Source organism: Bidens hawaiensis, unplaced genomic scaffold (assembly GCF_021521415.1).
Source record: "Bidens hawaiensis isolate Kalapana, Puna unplaced genomic scaffold, B.hawaiensis_p1.1 tig00052957_1, whole genome shotgun sequence".
Classification (NCBI taxonomy): domain Eukaryota; kingdom Viridiplantae; phylum Streptophyta; class Magnoliopsida; order Asterales; family Asteraceae; genus Bidens; species Bidens hawaiensis.
This window is the reverse complement of record NW_027499515.1, coordinates 20,726-34,321: the sequence shown is the minus strand read 5'-3', so window position 1 is coordinate 34,321 and position 13,596 is coordinate 20,726. Positions and strand designations below refer to the sequence as shown.

General features: G+C 27.6%; 1 long non-coding RNA gene across 1 annotated transcript; it reads right to left on the bottom strand.

The window, feature by feature from the left end:
* Nucleotides 1–2,604: 2,604 nt before the first annotated feature.
* LOC143599826 (uncharacterized) lies at nt 2,605–12,842 on the bottom strand. The gene is made up of 3 exons (XR_013147360.1): nt 12,637–12,842; nt 3,331–3,504; nt 2,605–3,033 (listed from the first exon to the last, which is right to left on the bottom strand). It is a non-coding gene; the product is annotated as an uncharacterized LOC143599826 (long non-coding RNA).
* Between the last annotated feature and the right edge of the window lie 754 nt (nt 12,843–13,596).

The following is a 13,596-nucleotide window of genomic DNA, read 5'->3' as shown; positions in this document are numbered from 1 at the left end:
ATTACATTACATTACATTTTGTAGCAATCTTGTAGAAGAATCTAATGACATATCTAAGATTTGGAAACCATATCAGATTATTGAAGCATCTCAATGTTGGTTCGTTGCCTCATGAGAACATGAGAGTAACAAAGGTATGGTACAACTTTTTTCTTTTCTGTTATTTGTATTGTAGAAATTAATAGGGGACATGTTATTATGTCTACTTCTAAATTTTCATTTTGCTTTGGGCTTTTAAAAAGGTTAGCAGGCTGGTATCATATACACATCCAAACTGCTCGAACTTGTTTTTCGTTCTGAGTGATTGGCTGGGAGAATGCTTAGACTAGTTGCACTCGGGTTTTGGTATGTTTGGCTTTAATTTTGATAAAATTTTAATTTGCTTTCTAGTATTTTTTTTCATCTACTAAATACATTCATACACCATAGTGTATTATAATTAATGATGTTTTTTTTTTCATCAGCAATTTGGTGAACATGTGACATAGGTGACTGATATTCATGATAATGTTTACCAACCTGTTGGAAATCAGTGGCAAATGATATGTAGCTAGCCTGAGAGATTATGATTACTATGGTGAATAAAGGAGGTTGAACAAAGTCAAAGGAGGGTTTTGGATGGTTGTTTATGTTTGAGTTAAAATAAATGTTTTGATAATTTTTTTTGAAGTGAACTGCGGTTTTTATCACTATGGTTTGTCTAAATCTGCGGTTTTAGCTAAATAGTTTTAAATTTACGATTTTCATCCCTGTGGTTTCATTTCATTTGCAAATAAACCCGGATTCACTAATCCCGTTAAGTATGTTCGTTAAACCCATCAGCATGCTCTTTACGTGAGGGTTGTTTTGTCCTTTCCCCCCTAAATATACCTAGTCTCTCACGTGAGAGGGCTTGCAAATTAGGACTGAGGTTTATTTGTGGAGAAAAAGAACAAAACTGCCTCTCACATGAGAGGCACACTGATGGGTTTAATGATTAGACTTAACGGGATTAGTAAATTCGGGTTTAATTACAAGTGAAATGAAACCACAAAGACGAAAATTGCAAATTTGAAACTATTTGACTAAAACCGTATAAATGAACAAACTACAGGGACAGACATTGCACTTTACTCTTTTTTTGTAAAAGAGAATGTTTTAAACTACTTATGGATGTTTTAGCTACATTATCTATTTATTAAATGGTTCATTGGTATATTAATTTTATTTATGTTTATATGATTTTGAATTAATGAATAGATGGATCAAATGTTGAATTAAATAATCTATACTATATATATTACATCAAATAAGGGCAAATTAAGACATCCATTTTTAAGTAATTTATAACACTTAAAGCATGAGTTATATGTGTTATTAAGGGTAAAGATGTCTTTTAAACACAATCTATTCAAGTTACAAGTTTGGTCTTTCATCTTTAACCATATTATGTTTTTAATTTAACTTGTAAACTAACTTCCCACCCATGATTTTTAAACGACTATAACATTTTCATACGTTAACATTTTTATAAACAAATTGCACCATAAAAACGAGCATTTTATTCTCTTTAATTTGGATATGATATTGTTGTAATTTTTTACATTTTAAATAAATTAACATGTTACGTGGGGGTGTTCAGTGTCGGTTTTTTTGGTTTTTAAGTTAAACTTGTGAGTCCAACCGTTAATACTGGTTTTTTGTCGTCCAAAACCAAACTCAACCATTGAAAGTTGAAACTGAATCGTTACTAACGGCCTGACTTCAGTTTGGTTTCACAGTTTAAACTTTAATAATAAATTTAGTTTAAAATAATTAATAATTTAAATGTACCATCAATTTTAACTAAAACCAACATAATATGATATTTGAGATGATCATAAATAAAAAATGAAAATTTTAGCCACATAAATGGTATATATTAATGGAAGATATAGGACGTGAAATACTAACAACAAAGATTATAAAAGGAATCATATTGCAATTAGGTTAATTTGAAGTTGTATAGCCAAGTTATTTATAATAAAAAGATTATGTTTAATTAAATTTTAACTATATCTAATATATTACAAAACATATCTAATAATTAATAATAAAAAAGATTAAATTGCATTCAACATTTACAGTCTTTTCTGGTTTCATATAACCGGTTGTCGATATAAACCGCGAACCAACCGTTCACTGCGTTTTGAAAATTTGAAAACCGACCAACAAACCGAAAGTAAAAAAAGAAAAAGAAAAAAGAAGTCAAACCGATGACCGATTTAAACGATTTCAAGGTTTTAAACCAAACCATAAACACTTATATTTGTACGTGATTAACAGGTTCAAACACCCGCTGCATCGCGCGGGCACCCGTCTAGTATATGAATTAAATGTAAAAACCAATTGAAATTGGGTTTAAATAAGGCGGTTTGATTTGTTGTTATGTAATTCAAATAAGGCGGTTTTGTTTCTATATTCTTAAGTCAGTTAAGGCGGTTTTAGTAATTGAAAAAAAGGCGGTCATGTTTAGTAAAAAAGGCGGTGGATATCAAATATAACGATGTCTTTTATGGCGTTTAGTTAACCGTGATATTGGATTAAAAACCGCAATATTTGCTCTTTATTTTTGTACTAGTACGCCGCCTTCTAATTTTCCATTTTCAGCTTTATTAACTTGTTTGTTCGATCCCGATCAATTTGTACTTGTTTCTAAACGAGAGACCGCATTGGATGAAGTATGTGAGAAGATAGCTCATTTCCATGCTACGGATTTCCAAGATAAAATATAAAAAGATGGAGCTGAAAATGGTATAACCAAAAACGAAGAAACTAATGTAAGACGATCAAGTGGGATTAGTAAACCTAACCTAAGATATGCATATGTGGCATGGGATGTAGAAGCATTAGTCGCTCAAAATATCGATGTCCTTGCCTTTATAACAAGCTTTGAACCATAAAGCGGGGACACAAACGAACAAGATTGCATGTGGCACATGGATGGTGCACAAAGACTGGCTAAACCAAGTGAGAAGCATAGTGAGTCGGACGAACGACATGATGCTAAGTCTGCTCTCTATGGTAGGGGCATCAAAGCCCCTCCACCGTGCCATGTCAGCATTGGGGCACCGAAGCCCTTCTCTAACACCCCGTTGTGGTTTAAAGCCCATTGGGCACCCCAACATATATATATATGTGTGTGTGTGTGTGTATGAGAGGGAGACAAACACATGGCCTCACCATCACTTCCTTGGGCGCCCATCGATGTGAAGACCCCCCCCCCCCCAAGGTGCCCCTCTGCTGTGTGCAGGGGCATCGAAGCCCCATGGGAGCTTCCAATGGCTCCCCATAACAAGCTGTCTAAATAACCAAAAATTTATGGCCTATGTGTTGGGTTAGATTTTAACTTTTAAGACATCTACACTACCAATGCATGAGACAAGTGGGATGAATATGGTTCCAACGAGTGATAGTAGACCAAGAATGAATGAGTCGCATGTGATGACAGCCTAATTGCATGAATCTTGGATCGATTAATTGATGCTAAGACTGTATGTTGTCGCTAAAGTCAGACTCCAAATTCATCCAATAAAATTGTGTCATGCAGTGCTGACCGGACACTCGCTGAAGCCACCTAAGCTTGTTGTGGTCCAGAGTAGCGGTGGCTTTAGCGAATTATCTGATTTTTTAATACAACATAATATTACAACTACAAAAATATGTATAACCAAAAGAAACATTTAACATCCTAAAAACATAAAAGAATACAAATTAAAAAAAAAACATTCTAAAATTATAAGTCTCATGATATGCATGAAAAGTTTCATTTGTGAGAGCATTCTTAATCTATCCACCAAACTCATCTTTATCTAACTATACTATTAAAAAATAGGCTTTAAGTCCATTTCCCCTCTTCCCATTGGTTGTTGAATAAACCTTCCATGTATATCAATCACTTCTCTAATTTCCATCTTAATAAAATAAATCAATAATATATTTAAATAAGATACAATCAATTCTCTTTAATTATTCTCTTTCATATTTAATTTAATTTTAATCTTGAATCTTTTATAATTATCTTTCAAGTCAATAATTATAATTCATACTTTTGACTCCGGCTAATTATATTTATTTTGGGAAATTTCTAGGCAATTAATGATATTTACGGAATTATCACTACTAAATTATATCATATTAAAAATAACAGATCAAGTACTTATTCATTTTGGTGAGATAATTACTATTTAACATTTCTCTTAAAATAGTGTATTACCAAAAAAATTACAGTCATGTCACATTAACAATTCAATTTTATGTATTTTAGATAATATAAAATTTTGATAATTAATTTATATTTTATCAATAGGATTCAATATACATATATTACGGATTTAAGTTTAGTATAATTGGTTCTAATATTATATTTCTGAAAATTTATATATATATACATATATAAAATTTTACTTATATCAACAATTATACTATGCATAATTATTAAGCAAATCTTTAAGAATAAAATAATAAGAACCATCCATAAATGTCAATTTCGTCATATACACCGTTCTGAAAATTTAAATTTAAAACCTTTTAAGAACCTAACAAAAGGAAATATTTAATTATGGAATTTCTATATTCAAATTAATTATTAATTATTATTTGATTAACTATTTGACTAAGCATCCATAAGGCTTACTATAAATACGTATGTTGACCGATTGATTTACTCTAAATTTAGCAATTAATGATTTAAATATATGAGGTTTATTTTAAATTTAAATTTTGTCATTGGAGTATTATAAAATGTAATTGATGTATATGAGGTTGATATTTGTTTAAATATATATGATCTAGATTTAAAGATATTAATTTAATTAATTTGTATTTATAATATAATTCAACAACATTGCTTTTTAGTAATTCAAAATTTGAAAAACAATTAATCCTCATTCCCTAATTTTTGTTCATACTTTAAGGTAATTAAAATTCCCTAATTTTTGGTTTTTAATTAATTCCGTATATACATTCCTTATTTATTCAAGTCTCCCAAATTCAAATACTTTACTATTTATGTATAAATACTTCACTTTCACACAAGAATTCTTACACTATCACACCACCACCAAGCAAAAACGATTATCTTTGTTTCTAAGGTTTATATTTTTTCTTGTGTTTATATCGTCCATTTTGTTATTTGGTTTTTTGGGTTAAAAGTGTTATTGTTCTCATATGGTTTTCTAGGAAAGAGGAAAAACGAAGATTATTTCTAAGTCATGTAGGTTGAATTGTATCAACGAAACGAACAATAAGGTTAGTTATGATAATTTAAATGGAAGATTTCAACTCTATTTAGGTTATAATAATATGGAATTTTGGTGTTTTACTGTCAGATGATATTATTAAAATTAGTTTTAGATTTATGTAAAATATATTATTAAAATTATTATGAATATTTAACATGATATCATTTTGTTATGTAGCCAATCTTTCAAAAGTACCCATGACTCGAGAAGGAGCATCAATGATTTTGTCTTTGGATTTGGTAAGCACTATAAATTAAATCATATTCCACATTTATATGCCTCTAATAAATATATGCTTTAATATTTTGGTTGTTTATTCAAACTGGTGTTCAAGCTATTTCGATGCTCTTCTTATTGTGCCAATGACACCGACTGAAAACTCCAAACTTAACACTTAAGTCGCTATAACTTCTTTGACTGTAAGTTTGTGTACCTTTGACTTATTTTGAATCAGTTGGTTAAAAGACTTATATTTCATACTCTATTTGATACTCTTATCATATTATTCTGGTAAGTTTTATATCAGTTACAATTATTTTGTTTTCCGTTTTTGTTTGTATTTATATTAATAATTATATGATTTTTTTATAATCTCTTTAGGTTATATATCAAAATCGAAGATTCAATGGAGATCTTCACTATTCCATTTTTCCAGTAACGTGATTCAAATTTTCCGGTTGCAAATTTTAACATCAATTTTACATTTTTTCACATGATTCAAATCTTCTATAATTTGTAATTTACTATGTGATATTAATATTAATATTTAATTTTATTGTTTCAGGTTATTGTCCCCAACTTGATATAGCTAATTTCTTGGATTGAAGATTGTTTGATAAGATGTCTTTTATTTTGTTTAATATTGATGTATATTTCTGTTAGTATTTATGTATTTATTTATTTCTCACAATTTATGTAATTCAATTGATTATTATATAATTCGGAAATGAAATTTAGTTGATTATTCTTTATATGCTTTGTTATTGCTAATTATTATTATTAAAACAAAATGAATATAATGTTTATTAATTAACAACATTAAATATTAATGACAAATTAGAAATTGATTCACTATTTTTGAAAATATTTTCATTTCAAATTCAAATTTTAACTTAATAATTAATGTTATTTTGATGACTAGACAATAACTTTTCAGTTTAGAGTTTACTTTTTTCCAAATTTAAATTATATTCAAAGGCTATTTCCGAATATAATTAAATCATTTAATAGTTTTCTAACTTTTCTTAATTTACATTATGATACATTTATTAAAATTAGTTACTTCCTATAATAAAATTGGTAAGATTAACTTTTCTAATTTCATCAAATATCTCAAAATTTAAAATCATTTGAATGACCAGATTAAAATCACATTCAATTACCAAAATTACATATCATTCAGTTTACCATAATTATGCAAAACCATCGGTTTATGAATTAATTGTAATTAAAACTTTTAATTATTACATATATAAACAGGAAGATGTGTTGACTTTTTCTTTATTTTCAAGAGATTAAGAGATCTAGTTTCATAACATTTGGTACTAAGCTTAATAATATCTTTTCATATTGATTTATTTATTATGTTTACTTAAATTTATATCATCGACTATTGTAGGAATTATCAAAAGCAGTTTTAAATTCGAGTTCGAATTCAAAACAGTTTTAAAATATACATGATTTTCAAATTCGAATTCAAAACAGTTTTAAATTTAAATGATTGACTATTAATGTTTTCTATAACACCCAGGTTATTTGAACTATGGAATAATAAAAGTCACATTTAATCATACATTATGAATTATGTTTAATGTCTAATAGTATTTCTTTAATGTTTAATACGATCTGATATTAGTATTAACGTAATTTGAGATATAATTTATCTTGTTGCAACCAACTATTTTGAAGAACATGAGGTTTTCATATGCATCAATGTCATATGTAATTCACATGTTATATTGGCATTGCCAAAGTAGCAATTTTAAAGTATATGAAAACTTTGAATGATTATATTGTAGTATTGTTTAAAAATGTTTGTCAAACAGACTCGGGTCACATATCAAAAACATGTTCGGGAAAATGTGAGTTCCGAGTAAAATGATTTTAGTTCAAACGCGCATTTAAGTTAACAAATATTTCTTTATTATAATTTTGTAATTACCGCGTTTTAATTAAGGTAACCAATAAATTATTATTAATTAATCAATGTATATACGTTTTTATAAAGATTCTTATAATACGTGTTTTAATTATGTTAACCAAAAATTAATTATTAATTAATGTATTATTGTTTCTATTGAAATTTCTACAATTTTCATGTTTTTATTAAGGTAAACAAAAATTAATTATTAGTTAATGTATTTTCTTTTTTTATACAATCTTATAAATCCATATTTTAAACTTTTAGTTAAGGTTACAAAACATTTTTAAAGTTATTGAACAGAAGTATGCTCTATAAATTTATGAAGTTAAGAAAGGATATGTAGCTATAAGTGAAGCACATAACATTTTGTCTTTTTAAATTTTGATGATTGTCTGTAGATTAAAGAATGGACAAAGACACATGGTATCAATGATCCCAAAGCCAAACACTTTAATTCCTATTTACTAAGAGGTTATTTTAAATGTTTGTTTTTTGGTTTTAGTTTAACACTTTTTGACGGTTGCATCTTAATTTTTTCTTAATATTTATAACATATTTAAACCTGATTAAATACATAATTTGACCAATTAGCAACAAACTTTTAAATCTTTCTATACTCTTCAACCTCAACAAATATTTTCATTTTCTTATATTTGACCATTTTTCTAATTATGCCTAAATGTCAAAATTAATGTTTAAAATAAACACACCATTTTATTATTTCAAAAATAATAAAAATTTTCATACGTTTTGGAAGTTGACTAATTAACCAATTTGATTTTAAAATTTTTATAATTATGTTGAAATTATCTATTACAATTCAACTATACTAATTTTTTTTTTTTGAAAATTTACTAATTTTTTTATTCATAAAAATGAACCATTGCTTTGGATTTAATAGATTTAACTACAAAGTCATTGAATGTTTCTTATACAAAATTTAAAATAAAAATTCTTTTATAATAATCTGTATATTTATTGATTACAGTTTTATATAATTATATGTTTTTCTTCATATACAAAGCATGTGTGTATGTTTTAACTTCATTCAAAAGTTTATTAACAAATACTATAATTATGATTTGTCAAATTCTAACAATATAATCTAATTGTAGTAGTATCCTAATATCAACAAACATTATTTGACCAATTCTCAATGACATCTAAAAGATTTTGACGATTTTCAATAACATAAAATTTTTCATTTTTTATTTGACCAATTTATAATTATGTTTAAATGTCAAGATGCATGCCTAAAATAAACCGCACATATTTTTGATAACCATATTATAATCATAGCTCGTTGTCTCTTGAAACTAACAAAATCAAAATACGAGTAAGTCATGAGCAATATTTAACGAAAAACTAGCTCAAAAGAAAGTGTATGGAATATGTATAATTTACCGAAACAAATATGGCCTTTTAAAGTTAAAAGTTAGACATTTTAATTAAAAAAATGATTTTTTTCTTGATGGTAAGTTACTAACTATATATTTTTTCAAGTTTGCCATTTGTTAGAAGTAATTCGAATTTGCAACAGCCAAGTCCAAGAGATTCGCAATACAAACTTTATCATTCATTTCAAATTTTATACTGTTTGGATAAATGAGACGAATGTGTGTGTTATTAGTTTACTTGTAATCGTCTTTGTATTTACACATATAATCTTAGATATCCACTATAATTGATTATTTGTGCTAAATAATCATTATCTTTAATTTTAATGATACATTCCAATCATTTATACATTTATTTATTTTTGTTTTTAACAATCGAATTTGAGAACTCTTTTGTAGTATTTTGAACTACCTACTAGCATTTTGAACGGTAACATTTTATTTTAAACGCGTTAATACACTATATATTTATTTAAATATAATTTTTTTATTAACTAAAATATAGTAAATAAAAATTAATATGTTATTAACTAAAATTTAGGCATTTGTAACAGAAAATTATTAACTACATTATACCTTTTTGATAAACAAATTTTAAATAACATTGAATATATGCTTACACATTTGTTTTTTCTATTTTTTTTTTAAAATGACACGAAACATAATTTTCAGTTAACCAATACTATTTGATTTTCTTAAAACCAATTAAAATATATGTTTTAATAGATATGTGTATACAAATCAGTTTATGTTAATTAGAGGCGCAAAGATATTTCTCCATTATTTTTTTACTTATATTTGGTTAACTCAATTTATATTGTTTCCATACTTTGCAAGAAAGTTCACAAATTTAATTGTGGTCTATATAAAAAATCATTTTTTTTGTTTTTAAGTAAGATCACACCAATTATTTTTTTATATTATAATTTGAACTAAAATTTTTATAAAAACATTATGCTAAATAAAATCAAAAAGACCAAAATTATTTTGACTCATAGATTGGTTCTAAAAGTCGGTGTGCCAATAATGTTACTAAGGAATATGGATCAGAAGAACGGTTTGTATGATGGAACTAGATTGCGAGTAATTAATTTGGGTAAGCGTTTTGTTGTAGTAAAATTTATTTCAGGTACTAATACTGCTTATCGCACTTATATAATTCGTTATGGTCTAACACCTTCAGATAATAAACTTTCGTTTAAATTGAGGAGAATGTAGTTTTTTCAAGTTGTATTATGTTTTGGAATGACCATTAACAAAAGTCAAGGTCAATATCTAGCGAGAGTTGACATATATCTCTCACACCCGGTGTTTACACATCGACAACTCTATGTAGCTTTATCAAGAGCGAAGAGTGGTATTAAAATTCTTATATTAAAGAAGGAAGGCAAAGTTACAAATAAAGTAAATATGGTTTCCAAGAAAGTCTTTTTAGTAGCTTATGAATTTTACATTTTTAACTTTTGATTATGTTTTTAAAGATTGTAATTTGAATGTTGTTTGGGTTTATCTTTATATTTCACAATCATTTGTTTTCGTACCAATATTATTTACAACTTAAAGTATGTGTCGTCTCGAATAACATATAACAATTTATGTTGTCCTTTCAAATGACATGTGTTTATTCAAAAATTTAAATATTACCACCCGTGTCGTACACGGGTTAATAACCTAGTGCTCTAATAAGCAAATATAGTTTTCTTATATTGTAAATCTTATTAAAGTAATTTAGTTGTTTTACCTGAGTTGTTTAAAATTTCTTACCAATAAAATAATTCAAAAAATAAAATTATTATCAACTTTTGTAACCGATGTTTCAATTGTCTTCATTAGTGCTATTTTTATTATTCAAAAGTATATATATATATATGTGTGTGTGTGTGTGTGTGTGTGTGTGTGTGTTTATCATAATTATATTTAGTTATGTTTATTTTGTGTCACAATTTTATAACCATAGTCCTCAAAGTTTTATGTTATTTTAATAATTTTATAAATTTTAAAACTTTAAAGTGTAACTCAAAGGTAAATTTTGTAAATCAATGGTCAAACATTTCATAATGTGTAATATTACTATGATTGAAACTTATTATTTTTAAAAGGATTTTTAGTTTTAAATTTAACTGGTCCAACATTCCATAATGTCTAAATGTATCATGATTAAAAATTCATTATTACTAAAAAGATATCCAATTTTAAATTTTAAAGTTTAAAATAACTTAAATATTTTTAAAATCTGGTCAAACATTCCATAATTAACCTATCAATCTAATTATGATATTAATTATTCTAATTATTATTAGAATTCAAAAACATATTAAATAATCTCATTTACATTATATAAATCTTAAAATTGAAAACCATAACCAATATAATCTCTCTCTCTCTCTCTCTCTCTCTCTCTCTCTCTCTCTCTGTTTCGGATTTTACTATCTCCACCATCACCAATTCCGGTAAATGAGATTAATTATTTTCCGGTAATGTTTAATTTGATGCTCTAATAGTCGATTTTCATATTATTCATTATTGCATTAGCAATTCTTTTTCTTTTCCCCTTTTTGTTTGTATTGATTTTAATTATTATACAATCTCTGTAGGTTCCATATCAAAATAAAAAATTCAATGGAGATGTTGAACTATTACGATTTTCCGGTAAGGTATTATGGGAAATACTATAATACCATATGGGTTAATCTTGGGTTAAAGTCATAACAAGTTCAAGTCAATAGTAGAGTGTATACAAGTTATGGCTCTATGAATCGTTAAACAGGTCATATAAGCCAATTGATGTTTCTAAGTGTTTAGTTATTAGCTATTAAAAAAACCAAATTTTCTTTTTATATTAATTTTTGACAACAACGAAATGCTATTAATTAAAGTATAAACCTTGTATAAAAGGAAGTATTTAGGGGGTTGTAAATATTAAATTTATGATACTTTTGTTAAATAAATAGTTAGATTGTATAGACTTTTGTTCGTTTGTATTCTAAATTACACTTCATTATATCCAAATGATGACAAATGAATGTATAAATTCCAAATGATGACAAATGAATGTGCAAATTCCCGATGATCTTCTAATTAACAATTCATGATATCCAGTATATGATTTAATAGACTTTGTGTATCCTTCGGTTTTAGATAAATTCAAAGAACTTACTTTCAAGAACGAGCGATATTGTCGGTTAAAATTATTTGTGTTTATTAGACTAATAATATAATATTTAAATATATAATCAAATTTCTTTACGTGACGAATTTCTAATTTTCCACCTGTGTACTACACGGGTTAGTAACCTAGTAATTACACTAGAAAACACTACAAGTCTCTCTCATATTCAATTAGATAATACCGTTTTATACTTTTATCATTACAGTTTTCTTTCTCATCTACTCACAAACAATTCAGCAAATTTAAAAAAAAAAATAGGGCCAAACTTTGTTTCCTCAAATTTATAAAAAATCACTAAATTTTCTCTCTCCATCCTATAATTTATTTACTCAAAAAATAAATAAATAAATAACCCATTTGTTTGTTTATAAAAACAAAAGGCCCCATCGAAAACCCTAACCATCTTCTTCTCTTCTTCATATCTATCCCCTGCTAGCTGCTACATCTTCATCATCTTTTTTTTTTCCTGAATTTTCTATTATTAAAGAAATTACAAAGATCAAGACCCAACTTTCCTTTCCCCACTTCCAAATTCCCATTCACCAGCCGCTAGCAGGGTCGCGGCCACTCCTTCATGCCATCCATCGCGCCCCCGTGTTGCGGTGTTCGCCACTGACATGGTTAGCGCCAACCACTCGTGGCTCCGATGAAGCCACCATAACGCACAATCTAATGCATGATGTTTAGTCAGGAAGTTGAGAAAGAAAAATAAAGAAACAGAGCACGTAGCCTTTGTAAAAAACTTGCAAGTATTGTACCAAATGAAGTCCAAGAGTCACATTCAAAGAGGGGCGGGTGTTTTAGGGTGTGAAAGATCTTGGAGGAACGTGTCAGTATCTAGAAAGAAATTGATGCAAGAATATGAATGAGCTTTCTAGCGAGAGAGAGAGAGAGAGAGGAGAGAGAGAGAGAGAGATAAATAAATGCAACACTAGGTCTATCAAAGGAATGGTTTGGAGGAGATCAAACTTAATACACTGAGGGCTAAGTTATCTAATTTTATTTTACTAAAGGTATCTTAAATCGAAGATTAGTAGGATAGCGTTGCATGGTATTAACCCTTCATAACCCCTCCTAATGTGTTTCTCATATGTCTTGGATTCAAAAAATCCTGCCTCTAATCCCACGACCCATTCGTGATCCTTGACTTCTTGCATATGCTAACCAAAATCATAATATACTCCCCATTCTGTCTCGACAACCTTGCTTTCTCCTTCTCGAGTGCATTACTTCTGATCTCCATCATGATAATCACAATCATAATTTGCATCTCTCTTTCTCTCACGTATATCAACAAAAAGAAAAGATAGAATACCGAGAATTCAAACTAAAGACAAAATCATAATTTATCTCGAAGAGCCGCATTCGAAACACATGTTCATAAAGCAGACACTCCGTTCAAAACACATGTATTTGTCTTACAATCTTTTGTGATTACATTATGTCTTATCTAATATTTTAAAACAAAATTTATTCAACACTTTTAACCAATGTTGTAAAAGTTGGTTTACAAGGTCGAACACTCCCCGAGTACTCGCCAGAAGGTATGTCATCAAGGGAGTTTCTTTAACTCCGTCTAGTTACTAAGAATCGGTCAAAGGTAGTCAACCTCAGCCATAATCACAT